Raw genomic sequence first — 15,843 nt, 5'->3', positions numbered from 1 at the left:
GCACATGCCTGTTTGCTTACTTAGGGGAAAACCTTGCCCGGCATGGTCTAGCAGAGGCCGAGATTCACTCCTAAAATCTACCTTGCAAAACTGACATGAATTGCACGTGCTCATGGTTAGAAATAAAACAAAGGACTACGGATCAGTCAATAAGATGAAAAATAAAACCTATCACTGTGGGATTAATGCTGTCAACATTTTGGTGGGTATGTTTTTCTCCGAGTACATTTACATTAAAAAAAACAACAACAACAACAAACCATATTGAGCTGTACGTGTTGGCTTTTCCCTTTTGACAATATATTGGAGCATCTCACCACACTAATGAATTTCTTCCTACAAAAATTGTTTGATCACATTATACAGAGAATTTATTAAGTCATGTTGGTAGATATTGGATTGTTTCCTTTTTCATTATCAACATTACAAAACCGATGTACTTATAATAAAAGCTTTGCGTCCCTTCTTGATTATTTCCTTGGACTAGAGTCCCAGAGGGAAAACTGTGGCATCAAAGCACCTGAGGATTTTTGAAGCTTTTGATCCCTGCTACTAAATTAATCTAACAAAGTGCTATAAATTTATACTCCCTCCAGCACTGTATGAACACCATTTCCCCACACTTTCACCAACGCTGTGTTTTGTCATTTTTAAAATAAATGTGCTAATCTGATAGCTGGCTACGGCTACTTTGTTGTCTTGATCTGCTTTAAGGAAACCCTTTGTAAAACCTTTTGGCTTCTTGTCTTTTCGGTTACTCACATCAAAGCAATCATTTCTTACAGTAACTTATGGCAACCTAATTTCTGGGGACTTTGACCTCATTTGATGTCGCTCAGCAGGGCTGCTGAAAATGTGGGGAATCAGATGCTTTTGCTCTGACTTTCTACCATTTGAACAACCCAGGGCAAAACTCAGTCTTTATGATTTTATTTCCTTTTTGTCTATAAAATTTAAAGATAAGGGTTGACTTTTCATCCCACTGAGCGATTATATGGAGAACAGAGATGAGACAGAGGAAAGTTCTTTGAAAATAAAAAAGGTGAAAAATACAAAATGGTACAATTACGATTGTTGTCATTATGAAGTTTATATTGTCACCTTATAAAGTATGTAGTTTTGGAGAACTGCATGCTGAAATTTTGACAAGGTGTTCTAATTCTAGACTAGAAAGTGTGTGTGTATGAAAATGTGTGTGCATGTTGCAACATACTTCTTAAGTCTTGGATTTAGTGCTAGCGTTTGGTATGTTCTAGCTGTGCATGGACATACAATAGGTTGAACATGGTTTCTATTTTGTTGCTTACTTATCTCACTTGCATGCAGGACAGCACACCATTTTTCTTATATTGCATTGTGATTGACCACTTGCTTTCTTCAGTTCCCCTTCTCAAAGGCAGGACTTGTTTTATGTGTGTTTCTTTCTGTAGGGCCTGGTCTGGGATCTGATACCTTGTGGGGGCTCAATGACTGTTTCTTGAATGAGCCAACAAAAGGGAGCTAGGAGCATTTTTACCTAACTCTGCAGGGAAAGAATCATCTCAAAAAAAATCGTAGATTTTGAAAATGGAGATTTTCTGGGGCAAATTGATTATTTTGTTTAATTTCATTTGGGTTGTTTTCCATTTTTATTGAGTGACACTTTAAAGCTCTTAATGGATATTAAGCAAATGAATACAAGCCAAGGGTAGAATCAGGAAAATGGAGATCATAGACTTGTAAGTGTAAGTCTCATGGAGTTGGTATGAGTATGAAAAGCTTTACGGGGGGTACAGAGTTTCACTCTTAACAGCTCAGTGCTAGGCTGTTAAAATAAGGACCAAAGTGATGCTTAGCAATGGTTTGAACTTGGTACTGAATAAAAAATACCAATGGCCAATACTTAAAGAGTACTTGACTATACGTGAGATCTGGTTCTAAGTGCCTCATGTATGAGGCAGTAATTATTATGATTTTATTTTGCAGATTAAGAAGCTGAAGTACAAGTGATTTGGCCAAAGTCACACCAGTAGGCAGTGCACAGCTGGGATTCACAACACAATCTTACTTAGAGTCCACAGGTTGGTGAAGGTGGGGGTTACTGAATTCAGTGGTTTGGGACCACTGATGGTATTTGTGCTGTTTCACTCGGGTATATAAGTCACCATTTATTGAATTCCCACTAAGGAACTTATGCTGATCTGGGTTCTTATATCATTATGTCTAATCTGTTCACAGCTTTACAAGATTGGTGTCATTTTACCTGCTCAAGGACCAAACCAACTAAGACTCTGAACTCAGTAAGTGGCCCAGAGGTGATGAGTTAATGATAAGGGAATGCCCATCAATCTATACCAAGTCTATTAAACTTCCTAGCCTATGTGCTGCTCTGGCCTGGACAGCTGAGTGCTGATGTTCTTGGTTCTTCATCCAAAGGTGCGGAGTCCAGTTCTCCATTTGGAGGTGCTGGGCCTAGAAACTCAACCAATTCATCCCTTCACTTGGGTATTGTGGGGAGGTGGGGTCTCTGCCTTGGTCTCTGAATTTGTGTGGGCCATTGTGAAATGGTACTTGAAGTTGATTTTCAAGCTGACATTTCCTGGCAGATTATCCAATTTATCACCTCATCCTAGACATGTTGAGTGTTTAATATGTGGGGACATTTTCCTTATATGTTCTAACAAATGAGCCCCCAATTCTGCACCAAGAATGTCTAAAGAGTATCTCCAAGGAGTCTGGGACCGAGTAAGGCAAGTGCTAGCTTGGGAGAGGAGACTCAGTTCTGTTTTCTCTTAGGCAACTTACCTATTTTCTCTTTGTTTAGTTGTTCCAGTAATATGGGTATAGGAATATAATTTAAAATTGTATTTTACACAATTTGCTGTTAAACTTTTCAGTAAGATTTTGGAATTTAAACAATTTTTTCAACAAGGAGTGTTGGGTGGCTCAGTTGGTTAAGCATTTGACTCTTGATCTCAGTAGAGGTCTTGATCTCACAGTTGTGAGTTCAAGCCCCATGTTGGGTGACTGCTTAAACAATTTTGTTTTCAACAAATAACATATAGTTTGTGTACTTTTGAGTAGATAACACACAGTTTAAAAGCCTATTCAGTAAAGTCCTTCCTCTCTTCCTTTTTCTCAGATACCGCTTTCCCTCTCTCTCATCAACAAGTAGCTAAGTAATTGTTAATAGTTATTTCTACCTTTTCCATGCTGTATTAGTCAGGGTTATCCAGAGAAATAAGACCAACAGGAGATAGGTACATCAATCTCCTATAGGTTTTATATATAAAATTGGGCATATCATTGGTATATTTTGAGAGAGAGAGAGAAAGATATATATATAAAGAGAGGGAGAAAAAAGATGATAAAGTATCGGCTTATGTGATCATGGAGGCTGAGAAGTCCCAGCATCTGTTGTCTATAAGCTGTAGACCCAGGAAAGCAGGTGGCATAGTTTCAAGGCCCAAGAGCTGTAGAACCAAAGGTGTAGATTCTAGTTCAGGTCTGAAGGCATGAGAACCAGGAACATGGAGAGAAAATAGATGTCTCAGCTCAAGTAGTCATGCAGAGTGAATTCAACCTTTCTCTGCCTCTTTGTTCTAGTTCAACCTCCAAGGGATTGGATGATGCCCACCCACACTGAAGTGAGCCATCCACTTTAGTTTCAGTTTGCAGGCTAGTCTCTTCCAGAAATACCTTCACAGACACATCTAAACATAATCTTTAACCAGCTATCTGGGCTCCGTCAAATGGACACATAAAATTAGCCATCACACACACCAATGGTATACACTCTCCTGTACCGTGTTCCATATCTGCATCTAACGAGGTGCATTTTTCACCTTACAGTGGACTTTTAGGTTGTTTGCATTTTTTTGCTATTACAACCAGTGTTGCAATGAATAACAGCCTTGCCTGTGTCATTTTGCAGAAGTGCAAACAAGCATATTTATTGGGTAAATTCCTAGAAGTGGAATTGTAGGTCACAGACCATGTGCATTTGTGATTTTGATATGTATTTCAAAACTGCCCACTTACCTCCTACCCGGTTGTACCAAATAATACTTCTGGGAATGTTTGAGAGAATGTTTCCCCATGTACTTGTCAACATGGCATGCTGGCCAACTGGTTTTTTATTGAACTTTCATGGTCTTTTGGTTAAAGAGGTTAACTCGTTTTTTTTTAAAAAATTCTCATATCTTATTTCATGATACAGGTTTCTTTATTTAGATTTTATTTTTTGAAAGCAGTTTTAGGTTCACAGCATAATTGAGGGGAAGGTATAGAGATTTCCTATATTTGTTCTTCTCCCCATTATCAAATGTTCCCCTATTCCGGAGTGGCACATTAGTTTTAATTGATGAACCAACATTGTCACATCATTATCACCCAAGTCCATGGTTGATAATAAGGTTCTCTTGGTATTATGCATTATATGAGTTTAGACAAGTATATAATGACATGCATCTATCATTATGGCATCATACAGAGTGTTTTCCTGTCCTAAATGTCCTCTGTGCCCTACTTATTCTTTCTCCCTACTCCCACCTGACAACCCCTGGAAACTACTGATATTTTTACTGATTTATCCAGAGTGTCATATAGTTGGAATCAAGCAATGTATAGTCTTTTCAGACTGGCATCTTTTACTTAGTAGTATGCATTTAGGTTTCCTCCATGTCTTTTCATGGCTTGATGGTTCATTTCTTTTTAGTGATGAATAATATTCCACTGTCTGGATGTACCACAGTTTATTCATGCATCTAACTCCATAATATGTTGGTTGCTTCCAAGTTTGGGCAATTATGAATAAAGCTCCTACAAATAGCTATGTTTAGGTTCTTGTGTAAATTTTCAACTCTTTTATATAAATACCGAGGGGCACAGTTTCTAGATTGTGTGGCAAGTCTATTTTTAGTTTTATAAGAAACTGCCTAAGTGTCTACCAAAGCCTGTGCCATGTCATATTCCCACCAGTGATGAATGAGAGTTCCTGTTGCTCCATATCCTTGCCAGCATTTGATCTTGTCAGTGTTCTGGATTTTGGCCATTCTAACAGGTCTGTAGTGGCACTGAGATTAGTTTAAAAATTGCGATCATAACTTCTGGTTTACTCAATGATTGTTTTCTGAGGGCTTGCTGGATGTCTAGCTGTGGGATGCCATAGTGGGTGAGGGTGATCTGGCTGCTGCCAGCAAGGGCCACACAAAACAGCTGGGCAACAGCAGGTATTACACCCATAGCAATTAGCACCATGAAAGAAACAGGCTGGTGCTAAGCTGGTGACTGATGAGCCAAGATCTGCCTTAACCTGGTGGTGGGAGCTCTGGTGGGGGAAGGTTGAGTCTGAGGCACACAGGTAGAGGGCAGAGGGAACAGCAGTGTAGAGCCCAGAAGAAGATGTACAGAGCCGGCCAACTGTATCGAGGGGGATTGTAGATGAATTTGGAGACAGGGATGGGAGCAGATCACTGTGGGCATTTGGGGTCACCATCAGGAGATTGGATTTTATTATGAATTTCAGGTAGTCTTCAGTCATGGGCTAGAAAGATGGTGACAGATCTGTAAAGTCTTTCCCTGTTGACCATAAATGCTCATCTGGATGATGGATGTCACACGGAGAAGTCATTGTATTTGCCACAAGAGATAGTGACATGGGTGACATCTGGTAGAGGACTGGTACCCAGGACATTTCGCTCTCTTGCCCAGCCCTGAATTCTGTGTGTGTGACAAGTGACAAAAGCTTAGCCAAAACATGGCCGTGGAAACGTTCCACAGAAACACATTCTATCTCTTCCAGAGATAAAACTCAGCTTATAAAGATCTTTCTCCTTCATTTTTTTATCTTACGAAATTAACTGATCCTTTTTGATAAATCATGATTGTGTGTCCAGTCTGGGCTAAGCCCTGTTCTCGGTGCCCCTGAGATTGGAAGAGGAAGAGGAGGTAGGAGGGAAAAAGAGGAGGATTCAGAAAATGAGCAGCAGCTTACAGTCTAGTTTTGAGACCGAATCAAATGTCAACACCGAAAGGAAGGCAAGAAAGAAACAGCCAAAGGACTCCGCCACTTGTGAGTTACAGATGAGAACTCTGGTCATGCAGTGTGGGCCACTTGTATGCGTGAGGGTCTGCTTGGTGCTCGGGAGCCCGCTGGGGACTGGAGCTTCTACATCCTTCCCTGGAGGCGCAAGTAGGGTTATTCTAACTTTAGAGGTGAAGAATCGAGAGCTTTCCTCAGGACCACTGAGTGGGCATGGGGCAGAGTGGGACTGTCTCCTAAGCCCTGAGGCCGTGACTTTCTGTGCTACAGAATAGAATAAATTCCTAAGTTTTATTATTTGAGGAAGTCCCTGGGGAGAGAGTTTCTCTCTACTCTGTATCCTCTTTCATTATGGTCCCTCTGGTTCCATTCTTATGGAGCTGCTTTGCTTATGAGTCTGCAGAGCTGGGAGGTTCTCTGCAGAAGGGATGTGGATGGACCACAGCCTCGGGTTCCTGATGGTAAGGCCTGAAGCTGAGAGGTGCTTCTATCTTGTGAAGAAACACAGGGAACCAAGAGAAAGTGTTGATGGTTAGGTGGACACTCAGATCCATCTTCATGGCACAACTGGTCATTTGTGGCCAGAGCAGGGTGGGGATTAATGTGTGTGTGTGTGTGTGTGTGTGTGTGTGTGTAGCATCTGGGATGAAGGTTCCAGAAGCTGCTGGCCCTGAAGAGGGACTAAGAGGTGCAAGTTTCTGTGGACATAGGAACATGTAGGTAGGAAGCAGAAAGGCTATGAGGTCTGTTTCTTAAGCTCAAGAAGCTTCTCCTCTTAGTCCAGGGAAAAGAGGGCAGGGTTTGCTTCTGACAAGAAGGGGAGTCCTTAGGTGAATTCTAGGTGTTTAACCCAGACAGAATTGTTCAATTGAAAGCAATGTAGGATAGGTGATTGTTAAGTGAGAATGTTGGGTAAAAATGACAACAAAAAGGAATATTTACCAAAAAAAAGTCCAGAAACATATTTGTAAAATTTGAAATGTGTCTGTGCTAATCATGATTGAAATAAATATTTTAGACTTCCTAGATTTTGAGGCTTTTGGTTTTCTTACATCTCTGTTCAGTCGGCCCATAACAATGGCATGGTTTGCTTTAAAGACTAAAATTTCAGAAAATATTTTAGCAAGTTTGATGTCTGAAGCCTTCAGCCATTCCTGGAATGAATTAATGAGTGAATGAATGACATTGCTCTAGAACCAAGGAATCGCATGTTTGTATCTTTTGTGGAAGTCTGCCACTTTTTATAGTTTGAGGGGAAATTACTGGACGTGAATGTGCTTATAAATTATCCTGTGTTGTTTCTAAAGATGCTGAACTTCTTGACAATGAGTCCTTTCTTGGCTGAGGTAAGCAGTGCTTTTGATGACTGTAGTCACTCAGTCATTTTTGCCAACAGCGTATTCCAGCATGGACCACAAAACCAAGACATTCCAAAGCCATGAGCGGGCGCCCCCCAAACTGATGTGGCTTCCCTAATTCTATTCCCGGAGTTAGTGAGAGGGTAGAACTTGACTGGAAATTCTGGGGCAACTTTTCTTAGATCTTTTATAATCTGCAACTTCATTTAGTGGCCTCTTGATCTCCTTGCTATAGGTTGACTAGCAGCTGCTCTATCCTGGAAGTATCATCGCACAGCACCCTGCCGCCCTGCCCCAAACTGTCTCCTCCCCATGATTTCTGGGTGCATTACCTGTGTCCCTTACACAGATTTGGACCGAGGGAGACAGAGACCCGGGGACAGTAGGTGGTTTCTCAAGATAGTAGTGGATGATTAACAGAATCAGGCTATGAACATGCATCGTTGGATTCCCAAACTACTTTGTATTTCATTGTGCTGAAATGATAGGAGAACTTGAAGAAGGAAACGCTAATTTATGGCATCATTCTTTTTCAGATGTAGTTGAAGTTGTCATGTTTTTATGAGCATTGACATTTTTCAGAGATGGTTCACATGAAGCATGCAGTTAAGGCTCCTTCCTTCTACCTCCAATGGGAATTTATCATCCAAATTGGCACATGCTATCTGTAAGCTAGTTTTTTTAAAAATATTTTATTTATTTATTCATGAGAAATATACAGAGCGGCAGAGACAGGATGAGGGAGAGGCAGGCTCCCCTCAGGGACCCCGATGTGGGACTTGATCCCAGGATCCCGGGATCACAACCCGAGCTGAAGGCAGAGGCTCAACCACTGAGCCACCCAGGTGGCCCTATAAGGTAGTTTTTAAAAAGAATATTATGTGCAAGGGTTATTTTCTACTCTTTGAAATGGTCAGTAGATAATATTTAAACTAAAATGAATACGAATGAAATATATATATATATTAATAAGGTACACATTAACTGTTAAGGTACACATTAACAATGACTATAGCTATTCCTCTGGCATGATTGAACAGATCCTGCCTGGAGTAGGTGGGAGAAACCTGGTTTCATAAATAGTATTATCTGTCCATTAAAGAATAATCTGTATATCAAAAAGGTAACTGATAACAGGTGTTGCCAAGATTGTAGAGAAAAAGGAAGCCTTGTACACTGTTGGTGGGAATGTAAATTGGTATAGTTACTATTGAAAATAGGATGGAAGTTCCTCAAAAAAATTAAAAATAGAACTACCAAATGATCCAGCAACCCCTTGGTGTATATCCAAAGGAAATAGAAACAGGATCCTAAGGAGATAATCTGCACTGCCATGTTTATTGCAGCATTATTCACAATAGCTAATGTATGGACACAACCCACGTGTTCATCAACAGGTGAATGGATAAAGAAGATGTGATATATATGTGCAACGGGATATTACTCAGCCATGAGAAAGAAGGAAATCCTGCCATATGCAACAACATGGATGAAGCTTTAGGGCATTAGGCTAGAAGAAATAAGCCAGACAAAGACAAATACTGTATAATATCACTACTATGTGAAGTGTAAAAATGCTGAACTCCGAGCAACAGAGTAGAGTCGTGTTGCCAGGGGCTGAGGGGAAATGCAAGGGAAGTGGAGAGATTTTGATCAAAGGATAAAAACTTCCAGTTATGAGATGAACAATTTTGGGGATCTAAGGTACAGCATGGCGATTACGGCTAACATATTGTATTTATATACTTGAAACTTGTTAAGAGAGTGGGTCTTAAATGTTCTCACCATTCTCACCACAAAAAGAAGTGGCAATTATGTGTTGGGTTGGAGGTGTTCACTCATGGTCTGGTGGTTAAGTATTAGTTCTGGCTGTGGTGGTAATCATTTTGCAATACGTAAATGTATCAGATCAACACCTGGTACGCCTTAAACTTACACAATGCTATATTGATATACATATACATAGATAGAATGAAGCTGGGAATGCAAAGATTCATAGATTTCCTTCCTGGAAGGAAAATACTTGATTATAATCAGTGGTGATATAATTAAAAAAAAAAAAAAACTCGTGTGAACTTGCCATGACTACCTCTTTTGAATAAATTTCCCTCAACGAGTATTTCTCTAGATTAACACAGTGGGTTACTGAGCTGACTCACAAGGAGAGAGGGAGGTTATATTTTTGCTATTGTTAATAATGTGGGAAATTACACCCAACATCACTCACCAAGCTCGAGTATTATTAACCTCAATTTCTGAGATTTATGTAACTGCAAGATCAGAGTTCTACACTTCTTCTGCATTCAAAGTTTTAAGAGCATTGGTAAGATAATGTGACTGACAAGTGTACAGGAACTATGTTCACAGGAAAGTGAAAAATGCTGGGCACTGGGGTGGTGGAGACCGGTACTTCCTTTGGTCTGGATCTGATGTCCAACAAATTATAAATTATTGTTTTAGGGAAACCTGTTGTATGTAAGTCCCTGAGGCTGAACTCTCTTCCTTTGGCTGGCCGCAGTCTGCTGGGTCCCCATAGAAAATGGGTTTTGCTGTGTGAGTGAACTACATAGTTTTGTACAAATAGAAGGAACATCTGCTAAATAGGATCACCTTCTATGATCTAGGCATGTGATCGCGAATCCTGGCTGTGAGTTGGGATCACCTGGGGAGCTTAAGAAAATACTGATGCCTGGGCCCCACCATTAGAGGATCTGATGTGATAGGGTTGGGTCTCAGCATAGGGATTTAAAAAAACTCACCAGATGGTCATACCATGCAGCCAGTGTAATGTGGGTTGAGAACCACTGACCTGGGAAGTAGACAGCCATAAATTCAGTAAATGACCTGAGTAAACAAAAAGCTGGCTTGAACAAGGCTGTCCAGGGAGATTGCCAAATCCTGCCTGTGGGGGGGAATTTAGGTCCATTTCCCAGAAATCCTTGTCCCCAGAAGCTATCAAAGGTTCTCTCTGTCCTGTGAGTGTAGTTTGAATCTTCTAAGGCATGGTGGGCATTCGTGTAAATGCAGCCACTGTCATTTCTTTGGCAAAGATGTAAACAGCTACTCAGTTCAAGCTAGAGTTAGTCAGAAAAAGAGCCTATCTTTAAGTATTTGAGTGTCAGGGGAGTGAAGAACTCATGCCAAATGAAGGTGATGGTTGCCAGTGCCATCAGAGAGGGGGAGGTGAAGCCAAGGCTCAGCAGAGGAGGTGAGAGTCACCTGTTTCCCCTGGTCGAAGGAGTGGGGAAACCCTAGAAGGCCTTCTGGAAGGAATGCACAGTATTGGGAAGGGTTGGGAAGGGTAGGGAGGAGGGCATGAGCTGGAGAAGGAAGGGTGACATTCTCTGTGGAGGGAAAGAGGTAGCCCCTGGGGAAGCCGGCAAGGAGGCAAATGTGTGCAAGAAGGTAGTCAGGGGAGATCAAGGTGGGTCTGTGACCCCAAATGGAGTGCTCTGGCTACTTCCCAGAGGCAGTGAGGGGACCCTGCATGGCAGGATTCGACTGCCAATGTTGAAGCAAAAGGGCAAGTAGGGGCTTGCCTAGTATTACATACTCAGCTAACGTGGATTGTTTGGAAGAAACATGTATTTTGGTCTAACCATCCATTCTGACGAGGTGAAAAAGAAACCCACGTAGGTCACATGGGCCAGTTTAGCATTGACAAGGTGGGTGTATTGCAGTCAGATAGTTCAGACTTCTTAACCTTCTTTTCTCTGATTTCTAATGCTCCCTTTGTTCTTCTCCAGTCCTCCTGAGGAAGAAATTTAAGAAACTCCCCCCTGCCCCCAATCTTGTCTAAAGTAGTAACAGTGAAGCTCTGAATGTAAAAAGGTGAAGTATATTTTCCTTGAGATTCTTTACTTTTTTTAAAGATTTTATTTATTTATTCTTGACACAGAGAGAGGCAGAGACACAGGCAGAGGGAGAAGCAGACTCCCTGTGGGGGCCCGATGTTGGGGCTCTATCCCAGGACCCCGGGATCACGACCTGGGCCAAAGGCAGACTGTCAACCACTGAGCCCCCGGGTGCCCCTCCCTTGAGATTCTTTGGAGTGTATTGCTTCTGGGAAAAACTAACATTGTTTAATGGATGGGAGAAAGAACAGGGGCATATGACCTGTGAAGGTGACTCGGGTAGACTATTTTCTGTGATTTGCTCCAACTTTGAAGAAGTAAACCACAATTTGTAAAGACATAACCAAGAATATTCTTTCCATAAAATGTCGATATTAGAATTTTATCACATTACACCTTATTCTTGAAGGGATAAACTTTAAGCTCTTTGTCATTTGTGGAAATCTGAATCCAAACTTCTACACCAACCATTAAAATTAAATATTTAATATTTAATTCCTTGGCAGTGAAAAAAAAATTTGGTATGATCATTAAGAGATTTGATGGTTAGCATGGTATTTACTTAACAATGCGGGGCCACATTGACTTAAAAAAATAAATATGGCAATTGCTGTTTTTCTTCTTCTTTTCAAAATACAAAAATAAAGTATAAAGGTAAACTAGATTTTGGAATAAATGGCCAGCACACTTCTGCAAATGATGTTTCTGGATTAATTTTTTGCATCTGAATTCTCTTCGGTGTATTTTGGGATTTTTTTTTTATAATAAAGTTTGTAAGTACTGCTCGTGATTCAGCCTCAACGAGGGTAGACATCACCCTACCTGGAGCTGAGACCACTTTGTCTGACTGTAAGATGTCAACAGTGTTTCATGTGCTTTGCACTGTATGAGACTCTTTGGTGGATACAAAAAAATAATAATAATAAAAATAAAATAGGGATGGTCATTGTCCTGAAAACCTCTTGAGTTTGCTCTTTTCTCCCTTTCTCCCACTGGAAGAAATGGGGGAAATCAGGAAATCATGAGAGTTGACTTTACATACTTGATCCTAAAGTGTTTATGACCAGGCTACATTTTTCTTTTTCTTGTTTGTTTCAAATTTTTATTTAAATTCGAGATAATTAACATTTGGTGTAATATTGGTTTCAGGAGCAGAATTTAGTGATTCATCATTTACCTATAACACTCAGTGCTCATCATAACAAGTATCCTCCTTAATACCCATCATCCATTTAGCCCACCCCTTGCCCACCTCCCTGCATCAACCCTCAGTTTGTTCTCTATAGTTAAGAGTCTCTTCTGTTTCCTTCATTTTCTTTCTCTTTTTTCTTTCTCATATGTTCACCTATTTTGTTTCTTAAATTCCACATATGAGTGGAATCATGTATTTGTCTTTCTCTGACTTACTGTGCTTTGCATAATACTCTCTAGCTCCATCCACATTGTTGCAAATGGCAAGATTTCATTCCTTTTGATGGCCAAGTAATATTCCATCGAGTGTATAGACCACATCTTCTTTATCCATTCATCAGTCACTAGACATTTGGACTCTTTCTGTAGTTTGGCTATTGTTGATAATGCTGCTATAAACATCAGGGTGCATGTGCCCCTTCACAACTGTACTTTTGTATCCTTTGGGTAAATATCTAGTAGTGCGATTGCTGGATCCTAGGGTAGTTCCATCTTTAACTTTTTGAGGAACCTCCATACCCTTTTACAGAGTGGCTGTACCAGCTTGCATTCCCATCAACAGTGTAAGAGGATTCCCCTTTCTCTGCATCCTCACCAACACCTGTTGTTTCCTGTCTTGTTAATTTTCTCATAGGTGAAGGTTCTATCTCATTGTGGTTCTGATCTGTATTTCTCTGATGATGAGTGATGTTGAGCATCTTTTCATGTGTCTTTTGGCCATCTGTATATCTTTGAAAAAATGTCTGTTCATGTTTTCTTCCCATTTCTTAACTGGATTATTTGTTTTTTGGGTGTTGAGTTTTATAAGCTTCTATATGTATTTTGGATACTAACTCTTTATCAGATATGTCATTTGCAAATATCTTCTCCCATTCTGCAGACTGCAAAGGTTTTGTCAACTATTTACTTTGCTGTGCAAAGCTTTCTATTTTGATGAAGTCCCAACATTCATTTTTGCTTTTGTTTCTCTTACCTCCGGAGGCATGTCTAGTAAGAAGTTGCTATACTGAGATCAAAGAGGTTGTGGCCTGTGTTCTCCTCTAGGATTTTGTAGGTTTCCTGACTCATATTTAGGTTTTTCATCTATTTTGAGTCTATTTTTGTGTATGATGTAAGGAAATGGTCCAATATCATTCTTCTGCAGGTGGCTGTCCAGTTTTCCCAACACATTTGTTGAAGAGGCTATCTTTTTTCCATTGGATATTCCTCCCTGCTCTGTCAAAGATTAGTTGACCATAGTGTTATGGGTCCATTTCTGGGTTTCCCATTCTGTTCCATCTGTTTGTTTTTATGCCCATACTATCCTGTTTCAATGACTACACAGACTACATTTTTCTAGATAAAATTTGCACATCTGTACTTTCCTAGTTCTTCTTCTTATTGCTCTCATGTTTATTTGTTATCCCATTGCAATAAGTGTTTGACCCAGTTTGAAAGGATCTAGTGGTAAATAGGGAAGGGGAAAAAAACACTTAAAAAAAACAATGCTTATTTCCATATGAATCTTAGATACATGACATAGTAAATATTGTAAATTGTAAATATTAGTTTTAACATTGTGGTTTTAAATATCAGGCAGTAATATCCCATATCTTATCAAACCACATGTCCAATTTGAATGGGGAAGACATCCCAACTCTACACTTGAAATCGTAGCACCTTCTCAATTTATCTTTGGGGAACCCAAAGTAGCAACACAAAGAACCTACCATGCCAACTACCACAATAAACATTTTATCTGTGTTTTCGCCATCCTGGCAAAGTCTTGATAGAAGGGCCACTGAAGCTGATGTAGCACATCTGGAAAGAGTAGAGATGGAGGCATCTTGGCCTCTCTTATCTGTGGGTTAATGCTGTTTATGGCACCCCATGCATGGTTGTTTCTTGTTTAACTGTCTTGTTCACATCACAAAATAAAGTGGTTGCGTAGGTTACTGTTCATTACTTCTTTCTCAGACCGTTAAACAGCCACCAACATTTCTCCTCAGTTACTTTTGTACTCAAAAAGCTATCTTTGAATCTCCATCTAACTTTCCTCTGGTATGTTCCTTGCTTATTTATTTGTGTAGGTGAGTCTCACTTTGTGACTTGGGCACTTGAGGAGGCTTATTGCGTGTTTAATGTGTGTCCAAGTCTGTTTGGCCTCTCAAGGATGTGTAATATGGGCTTCTCGGAAATAGCCTTTGTTAGTAGAGGGCACTGCTGGGCAAAAACATTTACTCTGTTCCGAGCACTTGAGTTTCAAGGGTTATTCTCACTTATTAAGACTTTGTAAAAGTGCCAAAGCTGCTACTTCCTGGAAGTTTTTCATCAAAATCAGTACTATGGCATGGTAAACTCTTTGCAAAGTATCAAGAATATCTATCTATTATCTATCTATCTATCTATCTATCTATCATCTATCTCTATATCTAGACATATCTATATCTAGATACAGACACACACACACACACACACACACACACACGATAATGAACAAGTGGGCATGAAATAGAGAAGAGCCAAATCTTGCAAAAACCACTGACTCTAAGGAAAAAAAAATCTGATAAGAATGAGGGCTGTCAGCTAGATGTTGATTACAAGCAATAGGAGCTGGCAGCGGCAAGAGCCATTGGCATGTTTCAATGAGCTAAACTTGCTCAAGCAGAAAGGAAGAAATTTAGTCAACATTCACAAGTGCCTCTGGGAACCTAGGGGCAAGGAAGCAGTCTGACTCCTAGAAGGGCTGAACCAACCTGAGGGGTTTGTCTCCCAGCATCTGAATGAGTCCCTTCTCATTTTTTTTGTCTCCACTGCTCGCTTTTCTTTCTCTGAAAACTGAATTTCTTTGCTTCTCTGGTTCATTTGGAGGGTGTCCACTTTGCATCTCCCAAAGGAGTCTGAAGGAGAACAAAACCTTTGTTTTGATTCCATCCACGACACATAGAAATTAGCTCTGTGTATTTCAGGCTTGATACAAAAGTCTTGGGAGAGAGTTTAGTGAATACTCTCGACCCAAGCATCCATGGACAAGAGTATTTCCTTAGGCCCACACCTATGGGCTGGAGGTGGGTTCAGAGAAGTTGGTTTACTTTCCTGAGAAACAGGGGTATGCTATACCCTGAGTAGACACCAACTTAAAGGCATGTACATAAGTACAGAAAGACTGAATATAGCCTTGAGTTAAGTATGCAAGTATATTTAGTCTATTTTCTTAAGGTGGCATTGCGTCCCAATCCAAGGTGTGTTGATTCAAAGGATAATATAATATAATGTCAAGTTTCATAGGTCAAAGACATTTAACCACAGATATACCAATGCCATGCTACTCTTGTTACATTTCAAGTTGTGTTCTTTGTGTTGTTGAGAAAAGCATTATGAACCCCACTTTGAGAAGCAAGCTGAGTTTTCTCATAAGTACATTTAGCTTCTTTGGAAT

General features: G+C 40.2%; 1 protein-coding gene across 1 annotated transcript in view; it reads left to right on the top strand.

Moving 5' to 3' along the window:
- IL1R1 (interleukin 1 receptor type 1) overlaps positions 1-15,843 on the top strand; it is a 71,855-nt gene that overhangs the window by 1,992 nt on the left and 54,020 nt on the right. The window contains exons 2-3 of the mRNA XM_038550926.1: positions 1,966-2,060; positions 2,218-2,279. The gene's annotated coding sequence lies outside the window, so the exon portion shown is untranslated. The remainder of the gene's footprint in view (positions 1-1,965; positions 2,061-2,217; positions 2,280-15,843) is intronic.

This window comes from Canis lupus, chromosome 10 (assembly GCF_011100685.1).
Source record: "Canis lupus familiaris isolate Mischka breed German Shepherd chromosome 10, alternate assembly UU_Cfam_GSD_1.0, whole genome shotgun sequence".
Lineage (NCBI taxonomy): Eukaryota > Metazoa > Chordata > Mammalia > Carnivora > Canidae > Canis > Canis lupus.
Note: the sequence above shows the minus strand (reverse complement) of the source record. Positions and strands in the feature narration are given on the sequence as shown.